At 49.0% G+C, this 12,825-nt stretch overlaps 1 long non-coding RNA gene across 14 annotated transcripts in view; it reads left to right on the top strand.

Annotated features, from left to right (window-relative positions):
• Positions 1-2,140: 2,140 nt before the first annotated feature.
• The window catches only part of LOC140632488 (uncharacterized), a 45,917-nt gene continuing 35,232 nt past the window's right edge, over positions 2,141-12,825 (top strand). The window contains exons 1-2 of one of the 14 annotated variants that reach the window (XR_012030079.1): positions 6,766-7,094; positions 10,849-11,097. This is a non-coding gene — a long non-coding RNA (uncharacterized lncRNA). The other 13 variants (XR_012030088.1, XR_012030076.1, XR_012030080.1 and 10 more) reach the window with 13 other exon arrangements.

Raw genomic sequence — 12,825 nt, 5'->3', positions numbered from 1 at the left:
ATTCATTGACCTTCCATGCTTTTCAGTTGAATGAATCAAAAAATCCTTTTTTTCGCTTAGGCTGGTTTGTAGTGGCAAGGATCGAGACTGCTACCTGAAGTTGGCGGAGCCAAGATTCCTACCAGGTTCTCCGAACACTTAATGGAGAATTGCACTTACCCCCTGGCTGCCATGCGCTTGGACCCTCTGTCAAGGCTTCCCCAGCTGCCCCCAGGTTGTTGGCTCCTCTGGCCCCTGGCTCACCCTCCTCTCTGGGTAACATGTTGGTGTGCCTAGGCCTCTTGACTTTCCCTAGGCACCAGCCCGCTCCTGGGGGTGTGTTGAGTGCTAGATCCCAGCCCCTGATTACCCAGGCCTGCTGCCCTTCACCCCCACGCCCATTTGTGAGTGAAATGGGATCCAAGACAGGACGGTTTTTGTTCTTCAAGCATTTCCTGCATGCCAGACTCTGTGCCAAGTGCCTTGCACGCATAATCTCAACTACTCCTCTCGATAACCCTAATGGGTAGGTTTTATGATTATTGTTCTCCTTTTTTTTTTAAGTTTTTTTTTTTTTTTTAGTAATTTCTACACTCAATATGGGGCTCAAACTCATGACCCCAAGATCGAGCATGCAGAGCTGCATGCTGTTCTGACTGAGCGAGCCAGGCACCCTGTTACTCTCCTCTTTAAGAAGAGGAAGTAGTGGCTTAGGGAGATGATGGAAGTGACCTAAGGTCAAACAGCTGAGCCACATGAAGTGGAGGCAAGACCAGGACTGAACCATGGAGGGCACTGACCCCAGAGCTGCGCTCTTGACCACTGCACCTGTACTTCTAATCTGAGTGAGGCAGTGGGGTCACCTGGACACCGGTGCCCATCCCAGGGCCACCCTACCCTGAAAGAGGACGGTGCGGGCCTGGGATGGGATCTGGAGAGCACCTCTTTAACAAATGGCCCAGAGGACGCTGATGCATGAGGTACCCAGGACCTCACCCTGAGAGTAACCACCGTCTCCCCATCAAGGTCTTTGGCCCTAGAAAGAAGTTTGGCATTGCCAGGCCTATTCTGGCTGGAGCTAAAGCTCTGCCCTAGCTTAGGAATGATTACAATGTGAGACCAACTTCTTTGCTGACAGAAGGAAGAGAAAGATCAAGGGTGTGTGGGATGAGCAACTCATGCCCCGGAGGAAAACAAAAAATTAAAGAAAGCATCATGCTGCTCTTCAGGGGTGGGTGTGAGGCTATGGGCTTTAAGAAAGAGACAGATAAGCCACAGCCTGGAGAAAATTCAAATTCTATGGCTTTCTTAATTTCCCCCCGCAAAAGAAATGGCTCTCACTGCTCTTAGTGGTGACATTCAACGTTCTTAACAAAGCTTAAAGCCCTATATGAACTGGTCGTGTACTCTTGACACCCAGCTTTAGGCACACTGTTCCCTGTTCCTGGAAGGCTGTCTCTCCCTTCCTCTCCTTTGCTTAACAAGCTTCTACTCATCTTCAGGTCCCAAATTTGGTTGCATTTCCTCTGGGAAGTCTTCTCTGACCACCAAATCTAGCTTACATGTCTCCTTGACAGTTCTCTTGGCTCCCTATGGTATTTCATGATCTTACCCTCATATTGTATTTTATGTGTCATCTCCCCTCCACTAGACTATGTGGTTCCTGAAGGAAAGGCTATATCTATTGTTGTCTATCATGGCCTCAGCATCAGACACACAACGGTGCATTAAAGGAAAAAATAAGTGGATGAAGGTGTGGGTTCCTAGCTGGCTCAGTCGATAGAGCATGCAACTCTTGATCTCAGCGTTGTGAGTTCGAGCCCCACGTTGAGTGTAGAGATACTTAAAAACATAAAATCTTGGGACTCCAGGGTGGCTCAGTAGTTAAGTGCCTCCCTTTGGCCCAGGGCGTGATCCTGGAGTCTTCAGGCTCCCTGGTGGAGCCCGCTTCTCCCTTTGCCTGTGTCTCTGCCTCTCTCTCTGTATCTCTCATGAATAAATAAAATCTTAAAAAAAAACTTTAGAGAATGAAGGTGTAATGAAATCTAGAGAAAGCTCAAAGCAGTTACTGCAGTAATCATCTTGGCCACTAGATGGCAAGCCGCCATGACATCTCCATTGAGCTGGGCTGGGAGCGGGGGTAAGAGTGAAGGCTGAGCCAGTAGATCCGGTGAGGCCAGACCTCCCGGCGGGACCTCCAATCTCCTTCAGACTAACAGCTGGAGACCTTTGCAAGCCCTTTGTACCTTTGGTGGTCTTTGCTCAGGTATTTGCATTACTCCCCAATTCCATCAAGGGTTACGCTTCGAATGCCTTTTCCAATTCTCTCCAGTTTCTTCTCTTGCTTACCAAAGAGTTGTTTTTTCTTGTCAGTGTGGTTGCTGGTGATTTCTTAAAATAGTTTTGTAAATTGTTGTTTAAAGTTACCACTTAAAGAAGAAGGTGAACTTTCTCACTGTTAGGATCTGAGCCCCACCTGATCCAATCTTCCACTCAATAGTTTATCCACAACTTCTCTTTCCTGGCTTAAGGACCAGCATGAGCTTATATATTTCTCTTACTCTTCCCTTCTATCACCAGCACAAATTGGCTTATTTTTCAAGGAACCATATTTTACAGAAAGTCAAAGATTTGTTTGTTTGTTTGTTTGTTTGTTTGTTTGTTTTGGGTGGTGGGAGGATTACCTCCTGAGAATTGCAGGATACCTGGCAAGTGACAACAACAAAGCAATGTTGAAATGTAGCTGCTGGACAGCAGGCTCGGCTCATTTACTGGCTGTTAATATTTCCAGGATACCAGGCCCCGTTGCTGAGATTTAAATTTGGGCTCAGCAAAATGCCGCACCTGTACTTGCCATGAGCATTCTGGCTCACTCAAATAATTAAAACTAAGAATTTAAACTGAATGATATCAAGAATCCAGAGTACCAAGCTGATGAGTACCTGGTCTGACCATAAGCCCCAACAGTCCCACACTGTTATAATGGTGGCATCAGGGGAGCCCGGGTGGCTCAGTTGGTTGAGTATGTGCCTTCAGCTCAGGTCATGATCCCAGAGTCCCTGGATGGAGCCTGGCTTGGGGCTCCCTGCTCATTGGGGAGTCCAGAGGGGTGACTGCTCCTCCCTCTGCTCTCACCCTGCTCCTCTTTCTGCCCTCACCCTGCTCTTCTCTCTCCCTCTCTCAAATAAACAGAATCTTTATTCTTTTTTTAATTTTCATTTATTTATTTATTCATGAGAGACACACAGAGAGGCAGAGACACAGGCAGAGGGAGAAGCAGGCTCCATGCAGGGAGCACAATGTGGGACTTGTCTCCAGGATCACACCCCAGGCTGCAAGCAGCACTAAACTGCTGAGCCACCTGGGCCGCCCTAAACAGAATCTTTAAAAAACAAATAATGGTGGCATCCTTTGGAGAATTTTTTTCTTCTATAAGGTAATGAAAACCTCAAGTTGGCAGAAATTTGCTAACTTGGAGACTTGCAGAAGTCAGGAATTAGGTATTGGCATAATGGGGTTAATTCCAGACTAACCTATTGATGTTCACATGACTGTATTAACCTCTCTGTCTTTGCTTCCTTATCTCTCCAGTGGAGGCAGCAAGACGGCCAGGTCTGCCCCATGAGGTGGGGTTCGAGCCTCCTCTTTGTATGTGTATTTGACTTGGAGCTGGTTCCAGGCCTATAGCCGCAGTAAACAGTTACAGAGGCCTCCTGTAATCTTGCTTTGCCCTGCTCCCCGGCCAATGCCAGTCTCTGCCCATTACAAACTTCATATCTGAACAGTTTGGGAATTATTTGGAAACGGCCTTATTTGTACTTTCTACAATCCAGCTAGAATGACAGCCATAAAGATTGCTTTCTGGTTCCTTGAGTTGTTGATTGAAGGGTGTGGGAAACAAAAGCTGAGTTAGTCAAGGGCTTTTCCCCAAGGTTGCTGCAAGCAACATAGGGGTAGTGGGGGCCAGGTGAGGGCCCGGGACTCCTGGGAACCCAGATGATGCCTCTGCCCTCTCCTGGCTGTTTCCACGTAGTGTGTATGTGTGTGTGTGTGTGTGTGTGTGTGTGAGTGTGTGTGTACTGGGGGTAGATATGAATTATGCAGTCACAATCCTTGCTGAGTGATGTTGTCATAAGCTGCCACAAAAATGGATTCAGTGCTGGTGGGGAGAGGGGGATGGAACAGAACAAATGAGAGCCAGTCCCTGGCCTCAGACAGCCTATAGTCGAGAATGCAGAATGTTAGTAAACAAACAAAAGATGGTAATATAAAGCAAGGTTCCTTGTAATCCTAATGTTAACTAAGTTCCTGTGTCTTTTTTTAAAAATATTTTATTTATTTATTCATGAGAGATACAGAGAGAGAGAGAGGCAGAGACACAGGCAGAGGGAGAGGCAGGCCCCATGCAGGGAGCCCGATGTGGGACTCCATCCCAGGACCCCAGGATCACGCTCTGGGCCGAAGGCAGGCACCAAACCACTGAGCCACCAGGCATCCCTTTCCTGTGTCTTTTGAGATTAAATCAAATTAGCTGGAGTTCTAGCCCTCCTCTATGGGAAGTGTGATGCCCTCTCTGAGTTTCCACAAGCTCCCAGGGACCTCTATCCTCCCTATGTCCCCATGCCCTGGGTTCCTGCTCTTTCTGAGGCTGGCCTTTTTTATTTATTTATTTATTTATTTTGATATTTAAAAAAATTATTTATTGAGAGATAGAGAAAGTTTGAGAGAGAGCCAGCCAGAGCAGCGGGGAAGGGCAGAGGGGCAGAGGGAGAGGAGAAGCAGGCTCCCCACTGAGCAGGGAGCCTATGTGAGGCTCCATTCCAGGACTCTGAGATCATGACCTGAGCTGAAGGCAGATGCTTAACCGACTGAGCCACCCAGGTACCCCTCTGCAGCTGTTTTGGTTCCAGGCAATTAAAGCTGTCTTTCCTTGTTTTGCCCCCAGAACTCTCCCTCCAGAGGTTTGAGCGCAGCCCCATATACCGATGCCTTGGTGTGTGTGGTCAGTAAGGCAAGCAACAGTAATGTAGATGCTGGCCAGCTCTGGGCCTGGAGGCCTTTGGACCACAAAGCCCTAAGACCTCCTCTCCGGACACCACCTTCAGGACCTTGGAACTCCATTTGAGTGCTCTGCCCCTTTGCTCTTGGAGTCCACTTTTCTGCCCCTGTGGGCTCCCCCAGGAGTGCAGTTTTCCTCACCGTATCACTTGAGGCAAGGGGATTCCCCACTCTCACTTGTACCTACCTCCTTGCACATTCAAAGGTTCATTAACGTGGTGTGCCAAGGACACACCATCTGCCTTTTGGATTCTATACCATGTACAGCTAGTATTTATTCTCTCCAAGCCAAGTACTTTTTTGAAAGAGTCTTTCTTAGGATCTCACCTTTATTTCAAAGAAAAAACAGAAGAAAAGCTGTGCGATTTCAGCCTATTGTTTCTTCTCCCACCAGCCTCTCCAAAGAAGTAATCAGTTTATTTTTTTTTAATTTTATTTATTTATGAGAGACACAGAGAGAGAGAGAAAGAAAGGGAGGCAGAGACACAGGCAGAGGGAGAAGCAGGCTCCATGCAGGGAGCCCGACGTGGGACTCAATCCTGGGTCTCCAGGATCACACCCTGGGCTGAAGGCAGTGCTAAACCACTGAGCCACCCGGGCTGCCCGAAGTAAACAGTTTAAAGATTTATTTTTCCACTGTTGGGGGCCACGCTTCCCCCTTAGAAACACAGAAGCCATTACAGTGAGCTTGAGTCTTAAATTGTTTTCTCACTCAGTTCCATTTATAACATGTCCCATTCATTCATTCAACCATGACACAGATGTTGTAGGGGTTCAACTGGAGGGAGCTCTGCTGGGCTGGAGCAATCAGGGATGACTTCACGGAAGAGGCGGGAACCGATCTGGAACCTCAAAGCAGGGAGAGACAGAATTTGGTTAGAGGAGGACAGAGGGCGGGACAGGTGGAAAGTGGGAGCGGGGACTGGTGTGCAGGGAATCAATAAGCCTCCACGCAATCCACAGGCGCTTCTGAGGCTCCGCGCGGTTCTGGTCCCGTGCTGGGCCCTGCAGCAACAGACACGGACGATTCCAACCCAGTGTGAGGGATGGGAGAAACACAGGGCTGTCAAGGCCTGGGGTCGGGGTGGGGGTCAGGGTGCTACCTCAAGGGAGAGGAGGAGAGACTGCCCAGGGACAGTAGCATTTACCCGGAGACAGGAAGAATGAGTGGGTGACAGTGAGCGGCTGCAGCGGCTTCACGTACACTGTTTACGCTGCTGCAGTCAAGGGAGAGCCTGGTAAGAAAGTGAGGCAGCCCAACATGGTGAGACCCTAGGGCTGGAGCTGGAAGGAGTGAGGAGTGAGTCTGGGGGGGCGGGGGGCCGGGAGCCTGAGGGCTGTGTGGGGACAGCCCGGAAGTGGCAGGATCCAGATTGGATCTGGGCTCTGGAAGGCACCTGGGTGTGGAGGCTAGATAGAGGGGGGCCAAGTGGGAAGCGGGGGGAGTGCTCAGGAGGGGCTGCTGCACTGCATGGAGCTAAGGGTAGGCGCCTGTGAAGGCAGCCGGTGGGTGAGAGGAGGGACCCTGTGCTAGGGTCCAAGTGGGCAGCAGTGGAGCTCAGGACCTCATGCTGAGGAGGGACCCTGTGCTAGGGTCCAAGTGGGCAGCAGTGGAGCTCAGGACCTCATGCTGAGGAGGCCGAGACAAGAGGCCCTGCAAAGGAGGGCCTCTGAGACACATGGGGGGCTGCGGGGGTGGGGCTCTGGGGAACCGACCTGTGGGTGGCCCAGGGTGAGGCCTCTGCTCTGTACCCACAGGTTTGTTTGTTTTTTTTTCCCCAAGAGCAAAATAAGCCCTCCTGAGGGGCTGCTGCCTCCAAGAGAGGTGGGGCATGATTCTCACAGCCAGAAAGTTCACTTTCTCAGTTCTGCTTCAGTCCTTCCAGGAGAAAGCCTCGCTGGGAACTAGGCTGCCTTTACCACCTCTGCCGCTGCCACTCTCCCTTTTTACAAAGAGAGATCAGGCCTCAGGCGCAGAGCCTTCAGCGGGAGACGCGTCTAGCCGGGGTTTGAGAGCATTTCCTTGCCTTTATTTTCATGGCTGCTTTCCATTTATGGTAAGTGAAACCAGATTTCCAATTAGGGCAGTGAAACCAAGTTTCGCTTTCAAGCAGAAGCATTTAAGCTAAAGGGAAAAGATGGGCCACCTATAAAGTATCCTGCTAATGGTCTGGGTGGTATAGGCATCTGGCAGGACTCGGCAGGCGGGAGGTCGGGAAACTGTGATGGGCAAGAGAGCACTAGGGTTGGAGTCCTTCAGCTGTGCCCGAGTGCTGCCCAGCAAATGACCGGCTCTGCTCCCCAGAGTGGGGGGAACAGCCTCTGCCCTCCTGCCGGTCGTCGTCAGGACTGGTTGGCATCGTGGACGAGAAAGCAGCTTCGGGACTCTTGAGGTACAGCCAGTGAGGGACGAAGGCGGTCCCCGTCCCCATCCTCCTGCTGGGTCACGGCTGTGCAGGTACAGGTGGGATTAGAAGCCCAGCCCTGGGGAGACTAGTGTCATTTTATTCCAGGGACTTCTTTGGTTCTTCGAAGAAATTTTGCTCTTGAAAAACAAATCTCTCCGAAGATAAAATATTTAAGATAAGTTGCCCAAACACTACCAAGGTAGACTTTGCACTCCCGAAGTCATGTCAAAAATCAAGCCAAGCCATAGGGAGGTTTTGGACGTGAAGCGGTCGCCAGTGTCAACTCCGCACAGCTCCCGGGCACCGAGGGCAGGGTGACCTGGGCATGGGTCAGCAAGGGGAAGCGGTCCCTCTGCGGCTGGGGAATCGCCGTTGTTGCAAGACTCAGCACTCCGTGCCCCCTGGCTTGGGGGCTTCCTCTTACACACTTTCGGTCTTGGTGGCAGTGGGTGGTTTGTGGGTGTTCTCCTGCCCACCCCCCAAGCCCTGGTGGCCAGGAGCTGGACTGGGCACTGGGCGTCGCCAGATCCAAAAATGGGATTTCCCTCCGAGCACTTAGTCTCCATAATTTAATTCTCGGTGTTTCCTGGTTGAGTAGCGTCACTCACTAGGAGGTCAGCTGGAAGAGGACAGAGCCTTGTTCTCACCTGAGTTCCCAGTGCCTTTCAGGGCCCAGCACTGCCTAAGTAAGTGTCAGAGTAAATGGGAAGGGTCAGAAATGTGTGCTTCCTCACTAGGTCCCACAAAGACTAGTTAGAGCATCCTGAGTAATACAGAGCTGGGAGCAGATTAGGAATTGGTCTTTTCTTGCCCCAGTGACCTCATCATTTATAAAAGGGGTGGAAGAAAGAATTCGTTTAAAATGAAAACTTAAAAAAATAAATAAATAAAATGAAAACTTAGGGGCACCTGAGTGGCACAGTGGATTAAGCATCTACTTTTAGCTCAGGCCATGATCCCCGGGTCCTGGGATGGAGCCCCACTTCAGGCTCCCTGCTCAGTGGGGAATCTGCTTCTCCCCCTCCCTGTGCTGTTCCCCCTGCTTGTGCTCTCTGGCTCTCTCTCTATATATTGAATCAATAAATACAGTCTTTAAAAATAAAAAAATAAAATAAAATGAAATGAAAATTCAGGGGCCCCTGACTGGCTCAGTTGGAAGAGCATGCAATTCTTGATCTCGGGGCTGTGGGTTTGAGCCCCACAGTGGGTGTAGAGATGGCTAAAAAATAACTAGACTAAAAAAAAAGTCAAAATAAATAAAGTGAAAATGTAAAGAATTGACACTTGTTCTGAGTTCAGAATCTAAAGCCATATTTTAGGAGCACTGGTGTGCTTTTATGAACCACCTAAGTCACAGAAGTGTTCCTGTTGTAGTGGAATCTGGGAAGAAGAGGGTTTTGAGTGGTTCCATGGGACGATGGGGCTGGAGAGGGGGAGTTTGCCCTCTTTCACTTGGAGGAGGTAACTTGACTAAATGCTGGCTGACTGGAGCCTGACTGATTTTCATACCAAACCACCCACCGCTTTGCTCTCGACCTATGTTCAAATCCTGGTTCTGCCACTTGGTGGCCATGGGACCTTAGACGAGTCATTTTGCTTCCTTAAACTTTGGTTTTCTCATCTGTGAAATGGGGATAATGATAGTACCTATATTATGGGGCTGTTATTGGGATTAAATGAATGAATGAGTGTGAAGCCATTAGAACAGTGGCCAGCTCCCACATAGTAGGTGCTCAATACATGTCAGCTTTAATAATCAGTTCCCCGGTTTTCCCTTTCTGTGATAGAGTGAGCTCAGTTCCAAGAACCTAAAAGCCCTGTAAATTATTCTGAGGAACGCCACCCCCCCCTCCATGAACTACATTCACTAGGAAACAAAACACACACAATGATGAGAAAATTTTCAAGGGACAAATGTTGTCATCAGTGAGTTGGAGTCTTTCCTCCTACACAGTCTTGGCAACCTTTGTAAAAGATGCATGGTGTCTCTTCATCAGCCCCAAGCTCCATAACATTCGAGGCTTTCTTGACGTCAAGTGCAGGTGACTTCTGCTTCTCCTCAGCAGGCAAGCTGAAGAAGTTTCCAGAAACTTAGTAGCTATAGCTCTGTTTTTTTAAAAAAAAGTCGATGAATTAGAAGTAAATCACCGATTTATAATTATTGCCTGACAGCAAGGATCATACTTTTTAAAAAAGGATTTATTTATTTATTTATTTATTTATTTATTTATTTATTTATTTATGATAGAGAGAGAGAGAGAGAACGAGAGAGAGAGAGAGAGAGGCAGAAACACAGGCAGAGGGAGAAGCAAGCTCCATGCAGGGACCCCGACACGGGACTCGATCCCGGGACTCGATCCCGGGACTCCAGGATCGCGCCCTGGGCCAAAGGCAAGGGGCTAAACCGCTGAGCCACTCAGGGATCCCCAAGGATTATACTTTGAAATGTAATATGCTGATTGTGACCATTTGCAGTGAAATCAGCTTATACACCATACATTTTTATGTCCCTAAATTAATAAAATGATTTTTGACCTAAAAAGGGATGGTACATATTTTGGTTTCCCCTTTCATTTTCATCCATCCCACCCCATCTCTTACAAACGCAGCAGAATGCTTTCCCCACAGTGTCAGTATTAGAGGAAATTGTAATTTCTACACTAGAAGACTTCCCATTTCCCCTGAGATTTGTTCCCCACGACCACCCACACATAGGCCTGTCTCCCGTCTAAAACTCAGCTTCTGGCTGGGGAAACCAGGAGAAACCAAAGTCCCAGTATGTGAGGACATTGAGGATCTAGTTTGGGGATCTTCTAGGAATGAGCTCTAACTATGTCCCTGTTAGAGGCACTAGTTATTCTCCTGAACCTACCAACTGGTCTCTCTAGGAGAAGGGGAAAGGGCTTGGTACACATGCCTCCCTCCCTTTCTGCCTGTCTAAAAGACCAAGGCTTACTGTGAAAATGAGTTCTAGAATTTGAATTTCCTGTGTATATCCTACAATATCAATCTCTACTCTATAGCGGAGGAAACAGTAAGTGGCATCCTGCATGGGATTACACTGTAGAGGCCATTCCTTCAAAAGCATTTTACTTTCTTTTGTTCTCAGCACCTGCTCCATGCCAGGCACTGACAACATAATGGCAAGCAAGACCCATCTGTGTTTTTCTGGAGCATGGGCATCCTTATCTGTATAATGGGAATAACAATCATGTAATAATGACTCGGCCCTTCTGAGGGGGTTGTATGGGGATTAGAGGAGCTAATGGATGTGAAAGTGCTTTATAAAATATTAAAGCCTCCTATAAATACAAGAATGACCAGGTATAGCATGAAAGAAGGAGGCTCGGTTTTCTGCACTATTTCCTTCATGATAATAAAACAACCACCACCAATTTTGCAGCACCCACTATGTGCCAGCCGTTTTACTTCAAGACCACCCAGTCATCCCAACAACCCCACTGGCAGCTGAACAACTTCCTACAGGGGCAGCGCACCTTGCCCTAGGTCATAGGCAAGTATGTGGCGGAGCCAGGCTGGAGCCAGCTCAACCAGATGGTTTCCCTTTTGCCAGACCCTCCATGGGGCAGGGCCTGGGTATCCAGGAAAGAAGGGTCAACGGAAGACCAAAGGTTGAATAGAGAAAGAAGAGGTAGGTGCATTTCCCCGTGGATCACACAGACAAAGCTGAGGCCCAGGGGCTCCAGGGAAGTTCTCAGAAAAGAGACAGGAACTAGCAACCAGGGACAATGACTTAAGGGTTTTTTAAGTTTCTAAACCACTATGACTTCCCCTTATTAGTTCTTACATTATTCAGGCCTTTTGCCTATGGGAAAGAGCAATGAGATGTATCCTTCGGTCTATTCATATTTATTAAGCACCTACTCTGGTGCCAGGCAGGCCCAGGAGACGGGCCAGGGACATCTCTTTAGAGGCAGGAAGAAAGGGGTGCTGTTGACGAGTCCTGTTCCATACCAACTGTGGTTGAGGACGAGAAGCCCAACGGACCAAGAACGCAGGGGTAGCTGGAACAACAAAAAGTCTCTAGGGTCATCAGGAAAGAAGAAAAGGGGAACACAGGGACATGGGGCTGAGCTGGTCCTGAGATGGATTGGAGCAAGAAAGGAGAGGACTTGGCCCTGTCCCTACAGGAGGCGGTCACAGCGCTGAGTTCAGGGCCTGGGCTGGGCTGTGTCCTCCCTGGCCCTCCAGGCCCTGGAGTTCCTCTTCCTCCTCCCTCCTCCCTCCCCCTGCTTCAGAGAGGCCCACCCGCATTCTTGGGGAATCATAGGCTAAAAATAAAGTCACCACCAGACTCTGGGTCCAGGGAAAAGGTTCAACAGGAGTCCTGTGGACAGCAGGTTGGGGCTGGTCCAGCAGATGGAAGGGAGGACAGCTACAGGTCCTGAGACCCCCATCTGGTGATGCGAATAATCCCGCCCACCCCCAAGCTGGCCCTTTGGGAGCCAGGCCTTTTACCCTTCAGCTCCGTGACCTTCTATGGCTGGGGCTATTTGATCCCAAGCAATGTCACTGTGCCTGCCGGAGAGAGATAGAACATGAGGCAAAAAATAGCTTCACCCCCTTGCAATATTCCTACCCATAACGGGACAGGGTGAGTCTTTATCAGTCCAAAGGCACACTCCCACTGAAGCAAAGGTGCTTTTCTGGGAAGGCAAACCCCGTGACTCCTCAGCCCAGAGAGGACTCCGTGGGGTTCTCATTACTGACGGCATAGTTGGAATCCTTTGGATGGGAGTCTGGCTTTAGGGCAGACCGCAGAGATGGGAGTGGGCTGATGTCAACCAGCAACACCAATCTGTCATCTAAGGAGCCTTGGTGGGTCTTAGCTGTCCTTTACCCTCCAGCCTGTGTTACTAACAAATGTTAAGGCCACTCCCAAAATATACTTGATGTATTCAAGGAATGTCATTCCAACCAAGTCATTGCCTGGATTTTTGTGAACAGGAATCCAGAGGCTGGAAGACCCTCCCTGGCTCTGTGTTAATTTTATATGTGACTATAAAGAGACTACAGCTCCAGGGTCAGGCACCCTGGAGTCTCTAATGATATTAATAACAGCACAAGCTACCGTGAACCAAACACTGCTGCAGTGCCACGTATTGTGATCACAGCTTTACGTGGATTACCTTGTTAAACCCTTGTATGTTGCTGTTTCACACCCATTCGGCAAGTGGGAAAAATGAGACATGGAGAGATTAAGTTGTTTTCCCATTTTCGCACACATCATGAGCTCCTAGGAGCCCAGGTCTGGTGAGTCTACATCACTCTGACTTCAGAGAGTTCTGTTTCACATGCAGGGAGATGGAAAAGGAGGCCACAAAGCCAGTGGCAAAAGTCCCCAAAACATTTTGGAGAG

The sequence above is a fragment of the Canis lupus genome, chromosome 4 (genome assembly GCF_048164855.1).
Source record: "Canis lupus baileyi chromosome 4, mCanLup2.hap1, whole genome shotgun sequence".
Taxonomy (NCBI): domain Eukaryota; kingdom Metazoa; phylum Chordata; class Mammalia; order Carnivora; family Canidae; genus Canis; species Canis lupus.
The sequence above is the reverse complement of the archived record's forward strand: the minus strand, read 5'-3'. Positions and strand labels throughout refer to the sequence as shown.